Below are 17079 nucleotides of genomic sequence, written 5' to 3' on the forward strand. Positions count from 1 at the left end.
GCACCCCATTATTTTTATTTCTACTTTGCACATTCTTCCATTGCAAATCTACCATTCCAGTGTTTTACTTGCTATATTGTATTTACTTTGCCACCATGGCCTTTTTGCCTTTACCTCCCTTATCTCACCTCATTTGCTCACATCGTATATAGACTTGTTTATACTGTATTATTGACTGTATGTTTGTTTTACTCCATGTGTAACTCTGTGTCATTGTATGTGTCGAACTGCTTTGCTTTATCTTGGCCAGGTCGCAATTGTAAATGAGAACTTGTTCTCAACTTGCCTACCTGGTTAAATAATGGTGAAATAAAAAAAAATAAAAAAATAAAAATGTTCCAACCTTATACATTTGTAATAACAATGTAGTAGAGCTGCAATAACAAGTGCAATGCACAAACTCAATTGGATGTGAAAGTATAAGACTCAGTCAGAAGTTAGGCCCTCAGAGGAAGCAAAGGATACTCGTTGTACAGCAGACTTCAATGTTGGTGTTGGTTCCTTTTCCCACAGGCACTTGCACCCCGTCTAAAGTGACAATGGCACTAGAATCTGGGGCATTTCTACCCAAACCTAACAGGGAGAGACGGAAGAAAATAATGAGTTAAATGGCAAGTAAGTTACTACAATATACTTTTTAGTATAAATAGTGCATGATTGTATACTGCCTTTTCAATCATTTTGATATTACCTCAAATCAAGCCATACCTTTCACACTTGGTTTACCCTTGGGTAGTTTTGTGATGTGCGGGGCCTTCTTACGTTCATGCCTGTACAAAAAAATATATATAATCAATGACAATAGTTGTTGACTGCAGAGAATATGGAATATTAACAGCATTCTAAGAACCTGAGCTGTCACGCATATGTTTCAGAGGGCAACTTTTCTCAGTAGAATGAGGCCAGTAGGGTTGGACTGGGCGGTGTGGCAGTAGTTGGCGAACTTGGACACTATGTCTGCAAAGTACACACCTTTGCCAAACATGTAATCCATCTGGAAAGTGTCAAAACATTGTGAGCATTTTTCAAAATGTCACAATGTAGTAAAGCTGAATTTGAGCTGGAGCTGTTGTCAAATATTGATAAATATGGACTGCACAAAAAACAACATGCACTAGACCTTCTAATTAAAAAAACAAACAAAGGAACTTGGGCTATGCATCCCATGCATTAGACAGCACTGTAACGTGAGGTGGACACTTACCACGGGGGCCTCTGGCAGGGCGATGCGCAGACCCCGAGACAGGATACCAGCATAGTTGGTGGCACGAGAACAGTAGCTGACGATTGGGCAGATCCTTGAAAGGGCAGTACCCCTGGTACTCTCCCTCCCTAACGATTCTGAAGATATGAGAGGGCGGAAGCGAGACACCACAGAAGACACACAATATAGTTTAAAAAAACAACAAGGGGGGGGGGGGGGGATGCTAAGGAATTTCTGCCTTCTCATGCTGGTGGAGGAAACAACCAATGAGGATGGGCCAGTCATGGTAGTCCACAAACATTTCTTATTAAAAAGTAGTCCTGTCAAGTCAAATGCACAACATGTTTCTTAAATATGAACACAAACAATCCTTGTAGCTGATTTCATAGCTTGAGCAGTGTCTGCAAGTTCTAGCTGTACCTGTCCATAGTCGATTGCCAGAGGGTAGAATTTGTTGGGGTACTTGGTGAAGTGGGAAGAACCCCAGGTGTTGCTTGTCTTCTCTTCATACACACCAAGGAAGTTGTCCATGGTAGAGTTCTTCTCATGGAACTTATCCAGCGTATTGCCCCCCGATGGTGGTGCCCACTCTGCCCCAGGAGCACCCAGTACCTACACACAGAGGAGAAAGAGAGAAGGTGAGGAGGGACAGAAGCCAGGAGACCGAGGGAGAGGAAAGAGAGAAGGGTGAGATGAGGGGAAACGGAAAAGGACAAAGGCAGAAGAGGAAGATAAATTCACGGAAAGTAGTGAGTAGCCAAGGGAAAGGGGGAGACGAGTGGTGAATGGGGAGGATAAAGAGAGTGATGAGAGGAAGAGAGAAAGTGGCACCCGTTTCTGAACATCGTCCTCCAGCAGCTGCAGTTTGTAGTTGGTTCCCCTGACGATGTCCACCAGACCCAGCATAGCGCTAAAGATCTTGTCGTTTTGCTCCAGGACGTGAGCACTGTTCTCTAGACCAGAATCTGGGTCCACTGCTGCCCCTCCTTTCAGTCAGTTTCATCTTCTTTACTGGCCTTGCTACCACCTGCAAAAATAGAAAAAAGTAGAATTGACCCCAACTACTATATACTCTACCATAGCAGCCTGTAACAACATAACACTCTACCATACCAATCAGTTAAATGACTCATCAATGCTACATCCGATTCCTTACCTTCCTAGTGCTCTTGGCAGCCATGGCTCCAGACTTGGAGGCTACTACTGTAGCATGGGTCTCTAGTTTGACCTCTGTCCTCCAGGTGTAGATGGTGTTCAGGGAGACCAGCTCCTGCATAGCCTTGCCAGATGACTTGATGTCTGTGAGGGAAGTCCTCTGAGACGACACGCACGCCAGACTCCTTCCATCTCCTCTAGGAGATCAAAGATGTCAAATTTGGAAATAAGGGCTGTCCCTGAAAAAAAAAAGTTGTCTGTCCTTCCAAAACACCCTATGTGTTTTAATAAAATCAACTATATGCACTGAGCTTGTCTGATGCTTTAAGCGCAATGTTTTATTAAACAATTAAGACAAATGACTCGAGGGAGCCCGATGCCAAGCTGTGTAAAGAAAAAAAAGAAAGCAATTGCCTGTGTGACTGGCACACGTTGTCCCTCTCCTCCTTGCTGCAGCAAAAGGGCACCACAGCAAGTGTTCATTGCGCTGTCCGTGCTGAAGCTTCAACATAATTTCAACCATTTCGTTTCTTACATGTTTCTGACTGAAAAGTTCTGCTCCCTCAGTTGTTTAGGAAGAACATACCCTATTCCCTCAACCCTTGCTCTCTTTACGTGAAACATGTATGCATTGCTAGAATATCAGGGACACCGCTCCTGAATTATGTACATTCCAGTAAAGTTAAAGTTCGTAGACAATAGTCTCCATCTTTAATTACATCACTAAACAAAGCCTTACCCTTCAGATTTAATGGCAGGCAGCCTCATCTTGAGCTCCTTGTCTTCCCCTGAGTGTGTTGAAGCCTTTGAGCTGGGCAGCGCTGTACTCTGCTTTGAAGACCCACGAAGCAGGCCGTATGGTACCAGCGGTGTATCAACCCAAGCTGGGGCTTCTCTGGGTCCACGGTCTTGTTAAACACACGGATTTAGTCCTGGAGCACAGAGGTGTTAGGGCTGTTATGATAGTGTTAATTTGGGTTTATGTAGGATTCATGCATTTATGGAAATTAACAATCTCTTTATTCTTAAACCTTTTTTCACATTGAACAGATGTTTTAGAATAGATGTAGGGCAACTTCATTTTGCAGCCAGGTGTATATCAGATAATGAACAGATGTAAATAATGGCTTCTAAACTTTTCAATTTTTTCCTCACACTCTTTGCATGTGCTGCTGTTGAACTTGGCATACTCCACTGCAAAGTCATTCAGAGTCTTCTCTCCTTTTGCCCCACCCTTTGCGTCAACTTTTCCCGTGAGGAAGAGGGAAGCCAACGTGTTATTTGACCTTTGACTTCCAGTCAATGAGCATTCACTTTTTTTGGGTGTGCCTTTTCAATTGCGTCACAGGGATACACAGATGACTTCATGCTGGGGGAAAGGTTAACGGTTAGAAGTTAAAGCCTGACCTCCTGTGGCTCCCCCAGTCTCGATGGCCTTCTTCCTAAAAAAATAACAGTAGCGAGGCTATATACAGGCACCGGTTAGTCAGGCTGATTGAGGTAGTATGTACATGTAGATATGGTTAAAGTAACTATGCATATATGATGAACAGAGAGTAGCAGTAGCATAAAAGAGGGGTTGGCGGGTGGCGGGACACAATGCAGATAGTCCGGTTAGCCAATGTGCGGGGGCACCGGTTAGTCAAGCTAATTGAGGTAGTATGTACATGAATGTATAGTTAAAGTGACTATGCATATGATAAACAGAGAGTAGCAGCAGCATTTTAGAGGGGTTGGGGGGGCAATGCAAATAGTCCGGGTAGCCTTATGGCTTGGGGGTAAAAACTGTTGCCATGCAGTAGTAGAGTGACTGGGGTGACTGGGGTCTTTGACAATTTTTAGGGCCTTCCTCTGACACCGCCTGGTGTAGAGGTCCTGGATGGCAGGCAGCTTAGCCCCAGTGATGTACTGGACTGTTCGCATTACCCTCTGTAGTGCCTTGCGGTCGTAGGTCGAGCAATTGCCATACCAGGCAGTAATGCAACCAGTAATGCTCTCTTTGTTGCAGCTGTAGAACCTTTTGAGGATCTGAGGACCCATGCCAAATCTTTTTAGTTTCCTGAGGGTGAATAGGCTTTGTTGTGCCCTCTTCACGACTGTCTTGGTGTGTTTGGACCATTTGAATTTGTTGGTGATGTGGACACCAAGGAACTTGAAGCTCTGCAACATACACTTGCAATTTTAGCTTCTCGTTACACTTGTGAAGTGTAAACATTGGCCCATGTAAAATTCTTGCCACAATTCACACAAGTCTCAGGAATTGTATAGGTTAACTAAAAAGTCAATATGACAAAGAATAATGTATAATACATTCTCCCTTAGCTAATTTGTAAATGGGTCAAGGTGACAATGGCACCTGACGTCAAATTCCTTGGAAGGGCCTATAGGAAAGCAAATTAATGCATCAAGATCACTTCACAATTGATGGCAATCTGAAGAAATACTAATTGAGTGATTTTCGGTAAAGTAAATAACGTCAGCAAGGAATGTGCTGTTACGGTGCGTGAATGAGGACCCAAAAGCGAATTAACTTAAACAGAGCTTCTTTAATTACCAAACATAGGTAGGCTCAGACGGACTGGCAGATTCCGACAGGACAAGACAAGGTTACAGCAAACATGACGACAGTCTGGTTCAGGCATGAAACACAACAAACAAGAATCCGACAAGGACAGGAACAAAAACAGAGAGAGATATAGGGGCCTAATCAGAGGGAAAAAGGGAACAGGTGGGAAACGGGGTGAATGGGTAGTTAGGAGGAGACAAGGAACAGCTGGGGGAAAGCGGGGGAGAAAAGGTAACCTAACAACGACCAGCAGAGGGAGACAGGGTGAAGGGAAAGGACAGAGACAAGACACAACATGACAGTACATGACAGTACCCCCCCACTCACCGAGCGCCTCCTGGCGCACTCGAGGAGGAAACCTGGCGGCAACGGAGGAAATCCTCGATCAGCGCACGGTCCAGCACGTCCCGAGAGGGAACCCAACTCCTCTCCTCAGGACCGTACCCCTCCCAATCTACGAGGTACTGGTGACCACGGCCCCGAGGACGCATGTCCAAAATTCTACGGACCCTGTAGATGGGTGCGCCCTCGACAAGGATGGGGGGGGGGGGGGGAAGACGAGCGGGGGCGCGAAGGACGGGCTTGATGCAGGAGACATGGAAGACCGGGTGGACGCGACGAAGGTATCGCGGAAGAAGAAGTCGAACTGCGACAGGATTAATGACCCGAGAAATACGGAACGGACCAATGAACCGCGGGGTCAACTTGCGAGAAGCCGTCTTAAGGGGAAGGTTCTGAGTGGAGAGCCAAACTCTCTGACCGCGACAATATCTAGGACTCTTAGTTCTACGCTTATTAGCAGCCCTCACAGTCTGCGTCCTATAACGGCAAAGTGCAGACCTGACCCTCTTCCAGGTGCGCTCGCAACGTTGGACAAAAGCCTGAGCGGAGGGGACGCTGGACTCGGCGAACTGAGATGAGAACAGCGGAGGCTGGTACCCGAGGCTACTCTGAAAAGGAGATAGCCCGGTCGCAGACGAAGGAAGCGAGTTGTGGGCGTATTCTGCCCAGGGGAGCTGTTCTGACCAAGACGCAGGGTTACGAAAAGAAAGACTGCGTAAGATGCGACCAATAGTCTGATTGGCCCGTTCTGCTTGACCGTTAGACTGGGGGTGAAAGCCGGAAGAGAGACTGACGGAAGCCCCAATCAAACGGCAAAACTCCCTCCAAAATTGAGACGTGAATTGCGGACCTCTGTCCGAAACGACGTCTGACGGAAGGCCATGAATTCTGAAAACATTCTCGATGATGATTTGTGCCGTCTCTTTAGCAGAAGGAAGCTTAGCAAGGGGAATGAAATGAGCCGCCTTAGAGAACCTATCGACAACCGTAAGAATAACAGTCTTCCCCGCTGACGAAGGCAGTCCGGTGACAAAATCTAAGGCGATGTGAGACCACGGTCGAGAGGGAATAGGAAGCGGCCTGAGACGGCCGGCAGGAGGAGAGTTACCGGACTTAGTCTGCGCGCAGACCGAACAAGCAGCCACGAAACGACGCGTGTCATGCTCCCGGGTGGGCCACCAAAAACGCTGGCGAATGGAAGCAAGCGTACCCCGAACGCCAGGGTGGCCGGCTAACTTGGCAGAGTGAGCCCACTGAAGAACGGCCAGACGAGTAGGAACGGGAACGAAAAGAAGGTTCCTAGGACAAGCGCGCGGCGACGGAGTGTGAGTGAGCGCTTGTTTTACCTGCCTCTCAATTCCCCAGACAGTCAACCCGACAACACGCCCCTCAGGGAGAATCCCCTCGGGGTCAGTGGAGGCTACTGAAGAACTGAAGAGACGAGACAAAGCATCAGGCTTGGTGTTCTTAGAGCCCGGACGATAAGAAATCACGAACTCGAAACGAGCGAAAAACAGCGCCCAACGCGCCTGACGCGCATTAAGTCGTTTGGCAGAACGGATGTACTCAAGGTTCCTATGGTCAGTCCAAACGACAAAAGGAACGGTCGCCCCCTCCAACCACTGTCGCCATTCGCCTAGGGCTAACCGGATGGCGAGCAGTTCGCGGTTACCCACATCATAGTTACGTTCCGACGGCGACAGGCGATGAGAAAAATACGCGCATGGGTGGACCTTGTCGTCAGAGAGGGAGCGCTGAGAAAGAATGGCTCCCACGCCCACCTCTGACGCGTCAACCTCGACAACGAACTGTCTAGAGACGTCAGGTGTAACAAGGATAGGAGCGGATGTAAAACGATTCTTGAGGAGATCAAAAGCTCCCTGGGCGGAAACGGACCACTTAAAGCACGTCTTGACAGAAGTAAGGGCTGTGAGAGGAGCTGCCACCTGACCGAAATTACGGATGAAACGACGATAGAAGTTCGCGAAGCCGAGAAAGCGCTGCAGCTCGACGCATGACTTAGGGACGGGCCAATCAATGACAGCTTGGACCTTAGCGGGATCCATCTTAATGCCTTCAGCGGAAATAACAGAACCGAGAAATGTGACGGAGGAGGCATGAAAAGTGCACTTCTCAGCCTTCACAAAAAGACAATTCTCTAAAAGGCGCTGGAGGACACGTCGAACGTGCTGAACATGAATCTGGAGTGACGGTGAAAAAATCAGGATATCGTCAAGGTAAACGAAAACAAAGATGTTCAGCATGTCTCTCAGGACATCATTGACTAATGCCTGAAAGACAGCTGGAGCGTTAGCGAGGCCGAAAGGAAGAACCCGGTATTCAAAGTGCCCTAACGGAGTGTTAAACGCCGTCTTCCACTCGTCCCCCTCCCTGATGCGCACGAGATGGTAAGCGTTACGAAGGTCCAACTTAGTGAAAAACCTGGCTCCCTGCAGGATCTCGAAGGCTGAAGACATAAGAGGAAGCGGATAACGATTCTTCACTGTTATGTCATTCAGCCCTCGATAATCTATGCAGGGGCGCAGAGACCCGTCCTTCTTCTTGACAAAAAAAAACCCCGCTCCGGCGGGAGAGGAGGAGGGGACTATGGTACCGGCGTCAAGAGCTACAGACAAATAATCTTCGAGAGCCTTACGTTCGGGAGCCGACAGAGAGTATAGTCTACCCCGGGGGGGGGGTGGTTCCCGGAAGGAGATCAATACTACAATCATACGACCGGTGTGGAGGAAGAGAGGTGGCCCTGGACCGACTGAACACCGTGCGCAGATCGTGATATTCCTCCGGCACCCCTGTCAAATCACCAGGCTCCTCCTGTGAAGAAGAGACAGAGGAAACAGGAGGGATAGCAGACATTAAACATTTCACATGACAAGAGACGTTCCAGGAGAGGATAGAATTACTAGACCAATTAATGGAAGGATTATGACAAACTAGCCAGGGATGGCCCAAAACAACAGGTGTAAGAGGTGAACGAAAAATTAAAAAAGAAATGGTTTCACTATGATTACCAGAAACAGTGAGGGTTAAAGGTAGCGTCTCACGCTGAATCCTGGGGAGAGGACTACCATCCAGGGCGAACAAGGCCGTGGGCTCCTTTAACTGTCTGAGAGGAATGTCATGTTCCCGAGCCCAGGTCTCGTCCATAAAACAGCCCTCCGCCCCAGAGTCTATTAAGGCACTGCAGGAAGCTGACGAACCGGTCCAGCGTAGATGGACCGACAAGGTAGTGCAGGATCTTGAAGGAGAGACAGGAGTAGTAGCGCTCACCAGTAGCCCTCCGCTTACTGACGAGCTCTGGCCTTTTACTGGACATGAAGTGACAAAATGACCAGCGGAACCGCAATAGAGACAGAGGCGGTTGGTGATTCTCCGTTCCCTCTCCTTAGTCGAGATGCGGATACCTCCCAGCTGCATGGGCTCAGCACCCGAGCCGGCAGAGGAAGATGGTAGTGATGCGGAGAGGGGGGCGACGGAGAGCGCGAGCTCCTTTCCACGAGCTCGGTGACGAAGATCAACCCGTCGCTCAATGCGAATAGCGAGTTCAATCAAGGAATCCACGCTGGAAGGAACCTCCCGGGAGAGAATCTCATCCTTTACCTCTGCGCGGAGACCCTCCAGAAGACGAGCGAGCAAGGCCGGCTCGTTCCAGCCACTGGAGACAGCAAGAGTGCGAAACTCAATAGAGTAGTCTGTTATGGATCGATTGCCTTGACATAGGGAAGACAGGGCCCTGGAAGCCTCCTCCCCAAAAACAGATCGATCAAAAACCCGTATCATCTCCTCCTTAAAGTCCTGATACTGGTTAGTACACTCAGCCCTTGCCTCCCAGATTGCCGTGCCCCACTCACGAGCCCGTCCAATAAGGAGAGATATGACGTAGGCGACACGAGCAGTGCTCCTGGAGTAAGTGTTGGGCTGGAGAGAAAACACAATATCACACTGGGTGAGGAACGAGCGGCATTCAGTGGGCTCCCCAGAGTAACACGGCGGGTTATTGATTCTGGGCTCCGGAGATTCGAAAGCCCTGGAAGTGGCCGGTGGATCGAGGCGGAGATGGTGAACCTGTTCTGTGAGGTTGGAGACTTGGGTGGCCAGGGTCTCAACGGCATGTCGAGCAGCAGACACTTCCTGCTCGTGTCTGCCTAGCATCGCTCCCTGGATCCCGACGGCTGAGTGGAGAGGATCCGAAGTCGCTGGGTCCATTCTTGGTCGGATTCTTCTGTTACGGTGCGTGAATGAGGACCCAAAAGCGAATTAACTTAAACAGAGCTTCTTTAATTACCAAACATAGGTAGGCTCAGACGGACTGGCAGATTCCGACAGGACAAGACAAGGTTACAGCAAACATGACGACAGTCTGGTTCAGGCATGAAACACAACAAACAAGAATCCGACAAGGACAGGAACAAAAACAGAGAGAGATATAGGGGCCTAATCAGAGGGAAAAAGGGAACAGGTGGGAAACGGGGTGAATGGGTAGTTAGGAGGAGACAAGGAACAGCTGGGGGAAAGCGGGGGAGAAAAGGTAACCTAACAACGACCAGCAGAGGGAGACAGGGTGAAGGGAAAGGACAGAGACAAGACACAACATGACAGTACATGACATGTGCCGCTACATGCATTAAGGAATCAACGTGCTTTCACATGAAATCGTTCAGAAGCCATTTAAAAGCTACTGAGGGCTTATCGACAAAACAGTCTTTATTCGTAAAGGAAATCCACAACATATCAATAATGGGCTGTTTAGCGCAGAATCAACATAATAACCGTATATAAGGGTTTTATACAGTTACATTTCTGCAGTTTTCGCGGAATGAAAGAGATGCTCCACATTACCTGCACCATGACAGCCATTCGCAGCGAATCCTTTGCAATGGTTTCTTGGCATTTCTTGCAAAGATGCATGTCCACTTTTGCCATGTAAAGCTTGTCGTCTTGAGCATATGCCATTTCTGTATTGTTTTGATTTAGAATGAGGTTGATTGACTGTGACGTTACTTCAAACTTTCCTAGCAGTAGCCACAATCACAAGGTAGTTCTTTGAAATAAAGTAGTTCGCACCAATTATATGTGCATATCCTGCCACTTACTGTACAGGTGGATAAGGATCCAAAAAGTAGAAGAAAAAAAATCAATCTAAAAAACAAATGACAAATTCCATACAAACTGTCAGCAACAACATGTTAATTAAGCTAAATCAGCCAGCTGATCTGTTTTAATCAGGTCCCTACCCAGGCTCAGAAGGATCCTGTGATGGCGGGACATTTCCAGGCGACAGTAGTCCTCAAAGTTCTACCTTTAAGTCTTGGTGGCCCAAAAACGTCTCGGCTGCAGATATAATGATCGCTATGTGCAGTTTTATTTGACTGTCTCCACAGGGTCATGTGGTTATAAATCAGAGCAATGCTTCTTAAACCTGCCCTCTCTTACTCTTATTATTTGGCATCACTCACCAGCCGACAGCACCACTGCCTTTTATCTCAGTTGCCCGTTTGGTAAACCTCAGTACAAAAAAGGCAGACAATTGGGTTGCCACTAAACAGCATCCTTTTAATAGATACATTTACAATATTTCAATAATTTACGTTTATTTACGTTTATCTCAATAAAAATTGTGGAAAAAATAGCATTCCCATTGAAAAAGTTATTTTCTCATACCCACTCCCTAATGAAATAACAAACACTGAACAAACTATCCAAAAAACAACAAAACCGAACCATGCCGCTAATATGGCTCGTGCAAACAGGCAACTAAACATAGAAACATAGAATAAGAACCCACAAACTACCCAAGGAATATGGCTACCTAAATATGGTCCCCATTCAGAGACAACGATAAACAGCTGCCTCTGATTGAGAACCAATCTAGGTAACCATAGACACATAAACACCTAGACATAGAAAAACCCCTAGACAATACAAAACTAAACAAACCACCCTCGTCACACCCTGACCTAACCAAAATAATAAAGAAAACAAAGATAACTAAGGTCAGGGCGTGACACTATCTTAATGACTAACTTCCACTCCTCTTTCTATTCTGGTTTGAGACTGTTTGCGCTGTTCTGTGAAGGGAGTAGTACACAGCGTAGTACGAGATCTTCAGTTTCTTGGCAGTTTCTCGCATGGAATAGCCTTAATTTCTCAGAACAAGAATGGACTGATGAGTTTCAGAAGAAAGTTATTCGTTTCTGGCCATTTTGAGCCTGTAATCGAACCCACAAATGCTGATGCTCCAGATACTCAACTAGTCTAAAGAAGGACAGTTGTATTGCTTCTTTAAGCGTTTTCTAATGATCAACTAGCCTTTTAAAATTATAAACTTGGATTAGCTAACATAACGTACCATTGGAACACAGGAGTGATGGTTGCCGATAATGGGCCTCTCTCTGTATACCGATGTAGATATTAAATCACAAATCAGCCGTTTCCAGCTACAATAGTAATTTACAACATTAACAATGTCTACACTGTATTTCTGATCGATTTGATGTTATTCTTTTCTTTCAAAAACAAAGACATTTCTAAGTGACCCCAAACTTTTGAACGGTAGTGTAAATATGTGGATAAGCAATGTCAGAGCGGCATAGACTAAGATACAGTAGATAGTATAGAATACAATATATACATATGAGATGAGTAATGCAAGATATGTAAATATAATTAAAGTGACTAGCGTTCCATTTGTTAAAGTAGCCAGTGATTTCAAGTCTATGTATGAAGGCAGCTGCCTCTAATGTGCTAGTGGTGGCTAATTAACAGTCTGATGGTCTCGAGATAGAAGCTTTTTTTCAGTCTCTCTGTCCCAGCTTTGATGCAGCTGTTCAGACCAAGCCTTCTAGATAATAGCGGGGTGAACAGGCAGTGGCTCGGTTGGTTGTTGTCGTCGATTATGTTTTTGGCCTTCCTGTGACATCGGGTGCTGTAGGTGTCCTGGAGGGCAAGTAGTTTGCCCCCGGTGATGCGGGATGTGCAGTTGCCTTACCAGGCAGTGATACTGTCTGACAGGATGCCCTCAAATGTGCATCTGTAAAATATTGTAAGGGTTTTAGGTGCCAAGCCAAATGTATTCAGCCTCCTGAAGTAACTGGAATAAGTAACTGGAATAAGCAATTTCAAAAATGTGTCAAGTGCAGCATTTGGTTGCTCCTTATTACACACCACTGAACAGCAAATATTATTTTCATCTTGAAAACAGGAATCACTACAACACTTGTTGTATGACCGCTTATACACTATATTTGGGATTGGCACTGGGCACTGGGTGTGGGGGTCTGTTGTTGGGGTGGGATTGGCATTGGGTGTGGGTGTCCGTCGTTGGGGTGGGATTGGCATTGGGTGTGGGGGTCCGTGGGTGGCTTTTGATTATTATAATTTATATAATTTGTATTCCTCATGTCTTACTCATTGGTAGGAGGAAGTCTGGTCCACATCAGATGTTGGGTATTATATTTATAGAATGTGGCCTGAATCCTATAAATTAAAATGGCCAATTTGGGTGCAAACAATTAGCTTAATATCTCCAAGATACAATTACATTTCAACAAAATACTGTTTCAGGAAAGCCAATCGTACCTGTTTCTAACTACAGAAATAATTTCAGAAGAATCTGAGAAGTTGGGTGTCAGGGCTGGAGCGACTAATCTCCCTCTCCAAGCGAGCCCAGCTCTACAACGCGGGAGGCGGTGAAGAGAAGGATGGCTGAGTATCTGATGCGTGCTGAGCAGATATCCAATCAACATCTGAGAAGAAACATGGTTCGAAGGTCAACACAGGCAGCGGTAAGTGGCTATAGACAATCTCTTTGGCTACTGATGCACCCTGATAGTCATTATTGTAAAATACAACATTTCTTCTCAATGACTTGCCTGGCTACATAAAGGTTATATAAAATAAATATTTTGTAAACGTCCATCTATCTCAGGCCCTGGGGGTACAGTGCTCCACCCCCATCAGCAGAGGGGGTCAGCAGAGTCCAGCCGGGGAGCTCAGGGCCTACAGGGTCATTGATAAGGTCAGTCTGGGGAGGAAGGAGTTAAACATCAGTCAAAGAGAGTTTCTTTTAGCTCGGTGCAGATGAAGTCGAGAAGTCAATGAAAGGAAGCCACTTTAGACTATTGAGATGTACCCTGTGGTTTCCTGTACTCATCTCATCTCCTAGAAAGACTTTTGTGTTACCTGTTTTCACCTACTGTATCCAGGTCTTTAAATTCAGCTAGATTCAAGGCAACGAGAAGGGGAATGTAAGCCAGTGTGTAATACTAACCGTTGAAATGCAGTGTGTCTGTGTGTCAGTGAAGGAAGTGTGTGTGTTGTTAGGGGTGCCACAAGGTCAGTTTAGATTACTGGTCCTCTCAAACAGCTGTTGGCAAAGTGACTCCAGCACTGGAGCATGAAATGACTTGGCTGGCAGAGCAGACATTACACAACACAGAATCAATGGAGCTCAACACGGGCCAGTGCCACAGCTCTATGAACACAACCAACACACAAATAATATTGACACATTACAACACACAACATGTGCTACAGTGTTGTAGTTCTACACAAAACTAAATCCATACTATGTTTACGCACAACTCAGCAACACTACTAAATGACAGTAGGACATTTTCTCCATTCCTCTGTGCAAATCAAAATGCAACTAACGAGGCCTCCCGGGTGGCGCAGTGGTCTATGGCACTGCATCGCAGCTCTAGCTTTGCCACCAGAGACTGGGTTTGCGCCCAGGCTCTGTCGCAGCTGGCCACGACCGGGTGGTCTGTGGGGCGACGCACAATGAGACAAGATAGTAATTACTAACAATTGGATACCATAAAATTGGGGAGAAAAGGGGGAAAAAATGTAAAATAAAATAAAAAAATAAAAAATGTGTCTAACAAAAGATAACGAAAGTCATTGTTTCTAAACTAACGAACACAACGGCATACAGAAGACAAGATTTATCTCTTTCTCCCTACAACATCTCTCATTCTCCTTCGCTCACTTTTAATTGGATAGATAGAAAGAGCTGGTCACCCCTGCGTTTCCTCCCCCCTCCCCTCTTTTCTCCGCTCATCCCTGATGTGTGTTAATTATATTAGCGCCCTGGCTAGCACTTTCACTCTGTTTACTCACAACTCCATTCATATCTATTTAGCGTGCACCTGTTTGGGCCCAGCCAGTGTCACAGCGAGAATAACACACAAACCGCCACATATGCTCCAGCTCGCCCCTGACGGGATGAGCAGGAGAGAAATGGAGATGTCAGAGAGAGGAGGAGAAGTGAAAGAGAAAATATATGAAGATGTCAGGAAAGGAGAGAGGAAGGGAGGGGGTCCAGGCAGGTTCAACGGAAAATATTTAAGAGTGAGGGAGGAAAGGCAGGGAAGGAGGAAGGGAAGAGAGGAGATTGAGGGAGACTGAAATGTTTATGCTTTGTATTTTTAAATGGGTATTCTATTGTTTGTTTCCCCCCTCAGGTTCTTCTGATTATGGACATGAGAACCCAGGAGGCCTTCATTTTCAAAGTAACTATATGGTGAACTACTAGTCTTACTCTTGTGTGCGTCAGTCCTATGTATCTAGACTGTAGGGGTGTGTATGTGTGTGTGTGAAAGCCACCATGTGCTTTGAGTGTAATGTTGTGCGTATCCCTGTCAGCTCTCCTGTTCTATGGCAAGACGTGTGCCAGATGCCAACGAACATCACGGCACAGACACAGACGACACACACACACACACAAACATGGTTTCTCTCTCACATACACATCCTTTCAACTTTTGTCCCTCATCCCTACAACATCACTCATCTCCTCTCTAACTTTTCCCCTCAACCCTGGCCTTTTCCCTCCCTGCCTCCTCACCAGAGTCTGAGGAAGAGCAGTGAGTGTGGGAGGACCAAGCGTGCCATCATTCCTCCCTCACTAGTGCCCCCAAATGGGCATTGAGGAAGTTCATCTTCTCAGAGGACACGGTTTCTGTTGCTGCAGTATGCTGAGGGTGCACTACGCACTCCTTCCTTTTGTCTCTGTCACTAACTTCATATTTCCTATGTATTCTCTCTCTCCTTGTCTCCTCTCCATTTCTATGTATACCCACTCACACCTACCCTACAATCTCTCCCTCCCTCCATGTCGCTCCATCCCATTTCCTCCCTGCCCTTGTTGTAAACAGATGTTTGATAGAGATTGGTTTATGTCACAGGTCATTATTCTGAATACCCGGTGGCGCAGCGCTTCATTAGCTGTGCTAACACCTGGGCCTCCTTATTTTCCACTCAAAGGGTATGTATGTGTGTGTGTGTGTGTGTGTGTGTGTGTGTGTGTGTGCGTGCGTGCGTGCGTGCGTGCATGCATGCATGCATGCGTGAAAGAGAGAGAAAGGACTAATAGCAGTTACTCACATGAGAAGATTCTCCCCACAATTGTATCACTTGCGGAAGATGCAATGACAAGGGTTTAGGAGGCTGGGGTGGACAGGGGGAAATGCCCACCTCCCCCCAGAGGTGTAATACAAGCGCAAGACTTCTAGATTTGTTGAGGGACTTTTATTTAGAAAAGGCCTCCGCTGCTGGAACAAGAGTCACTTCCCCTGCCCCCACTGACTGTTTCGTTCTCATTCTAGGTTGTTTCAAGCAGTGAGTGAGAGAAATTGCAGCACCACCATCATTACCCACCGCACCGAGGAATGTGCTATAATTGTTATTCTTGTTGACAGTGCTGATAAGAAGACAGAACAGTGCTTTATTATGGACAGACTTCTCCCCATCTTAACTACTGTTGTATCAATCAATATGTTTTGACCATGACAGATTACAACCCAGGGTTACTCCAAGCAGTTTAGTCACCTCAACTTGCTCAATTTCCAGATTATTCATTACAATATTTAGTTTAGGTTTAGGGTTTATTGAATGATTTGTCCTAAATGCAATGCTTTTAGTTTCTGAAATATTTAGGACTAACTTATTCCTTACCACCCACTCTGATACTAACTGCAGCTCTTTGTTAAGTGTTGCAATCATTTCAGTCATCCGCATACATAGACACACTGGCTTTACTTAATGGCAGTGGCATGTCATTAGTAAAGATTGAAAAAAGTAAAGGGCTGGACAGCTGCCCCAGGGAATTCCTGATTCTACCAGGATTATGTTAGACAGGCTTCCATTAAAGAACACCCTCTGTGTTCTGTTGGGATGGTCCCGGCGTACTCCGTTCGATCCATCCTGGATTCGAGACGTCGGGCGAGGGGCCTTCAGTACCTCGTGGACTGGGAGCAGTACGGCACGGAGGAGAGATGCTGGGTTCCAGAGGAGGACGTGTTGGACCCTTCTATGCTGCACCGTCTCTGTCCGGATTGCCCTGCACCTCGCCCTCCGGGTCGTCCCCGAGGCGGTGTTGGCGTGCTGCTGGAGCCGCGCATCAAAGGGGGTGTACTGTCACGACTTCTACCGAAGTCGATGCCTCTCCTTGATCGGGTGGTGCTCGGCGGTCGACGTCACCAGTCTTCTAGCCATCATTGATCCATTTTCCATATTCCATTGGTTTTGTCTTCCTGGTTTTGTCTTCCTACACAGCTGGTTTCAATCCCATTCATTACCTGTTGTGTATTTAACCCTCTGTTTCCCATCATGTCTTCGTCAGAGATTGTTTCTTGTTTCAGTTTCGTGTTGTTTGTATTTGGTGCGCGACCGGTCCTCATAACCAATTTGTTTCATTTGTATTTATGGTTTTGGAGTTATGTTTTGTTTTATTAAATTACTCCATTTACCAAGTTTATTCTCCTGCGCCTGACTTCCCTGTCACCTATACGTT

General features: G+C 46.5%; 1 pseudogene; it reads right to left on the reverse strand.

Moving 5' to 3' along the window:
* Window positions 1-445: 445 nt before the first annotated feature.
* LOC110530911 lies at window positions 446-16687 on the reverse strand (annotated as a pseudogene).
* Window positions 16688-17079: the final 392 nt, after the last annotated feature.

The sequence above is a fragment of the Oncorhynchus mykiss genome, chromosome 8, assembly GCF_013265735.2.
Source record: "Oncorhynchus mykiss isolate Arlee chromosome 8, USDA_OmykA_1.1, whole genome shotgun sequence".
NCBI lineage: Eukaryota > Metazoa > Chordata > Actinopteri > Salmoniformes > Salmonidae > Oncorhynchus > Oncorhynchus mykiss.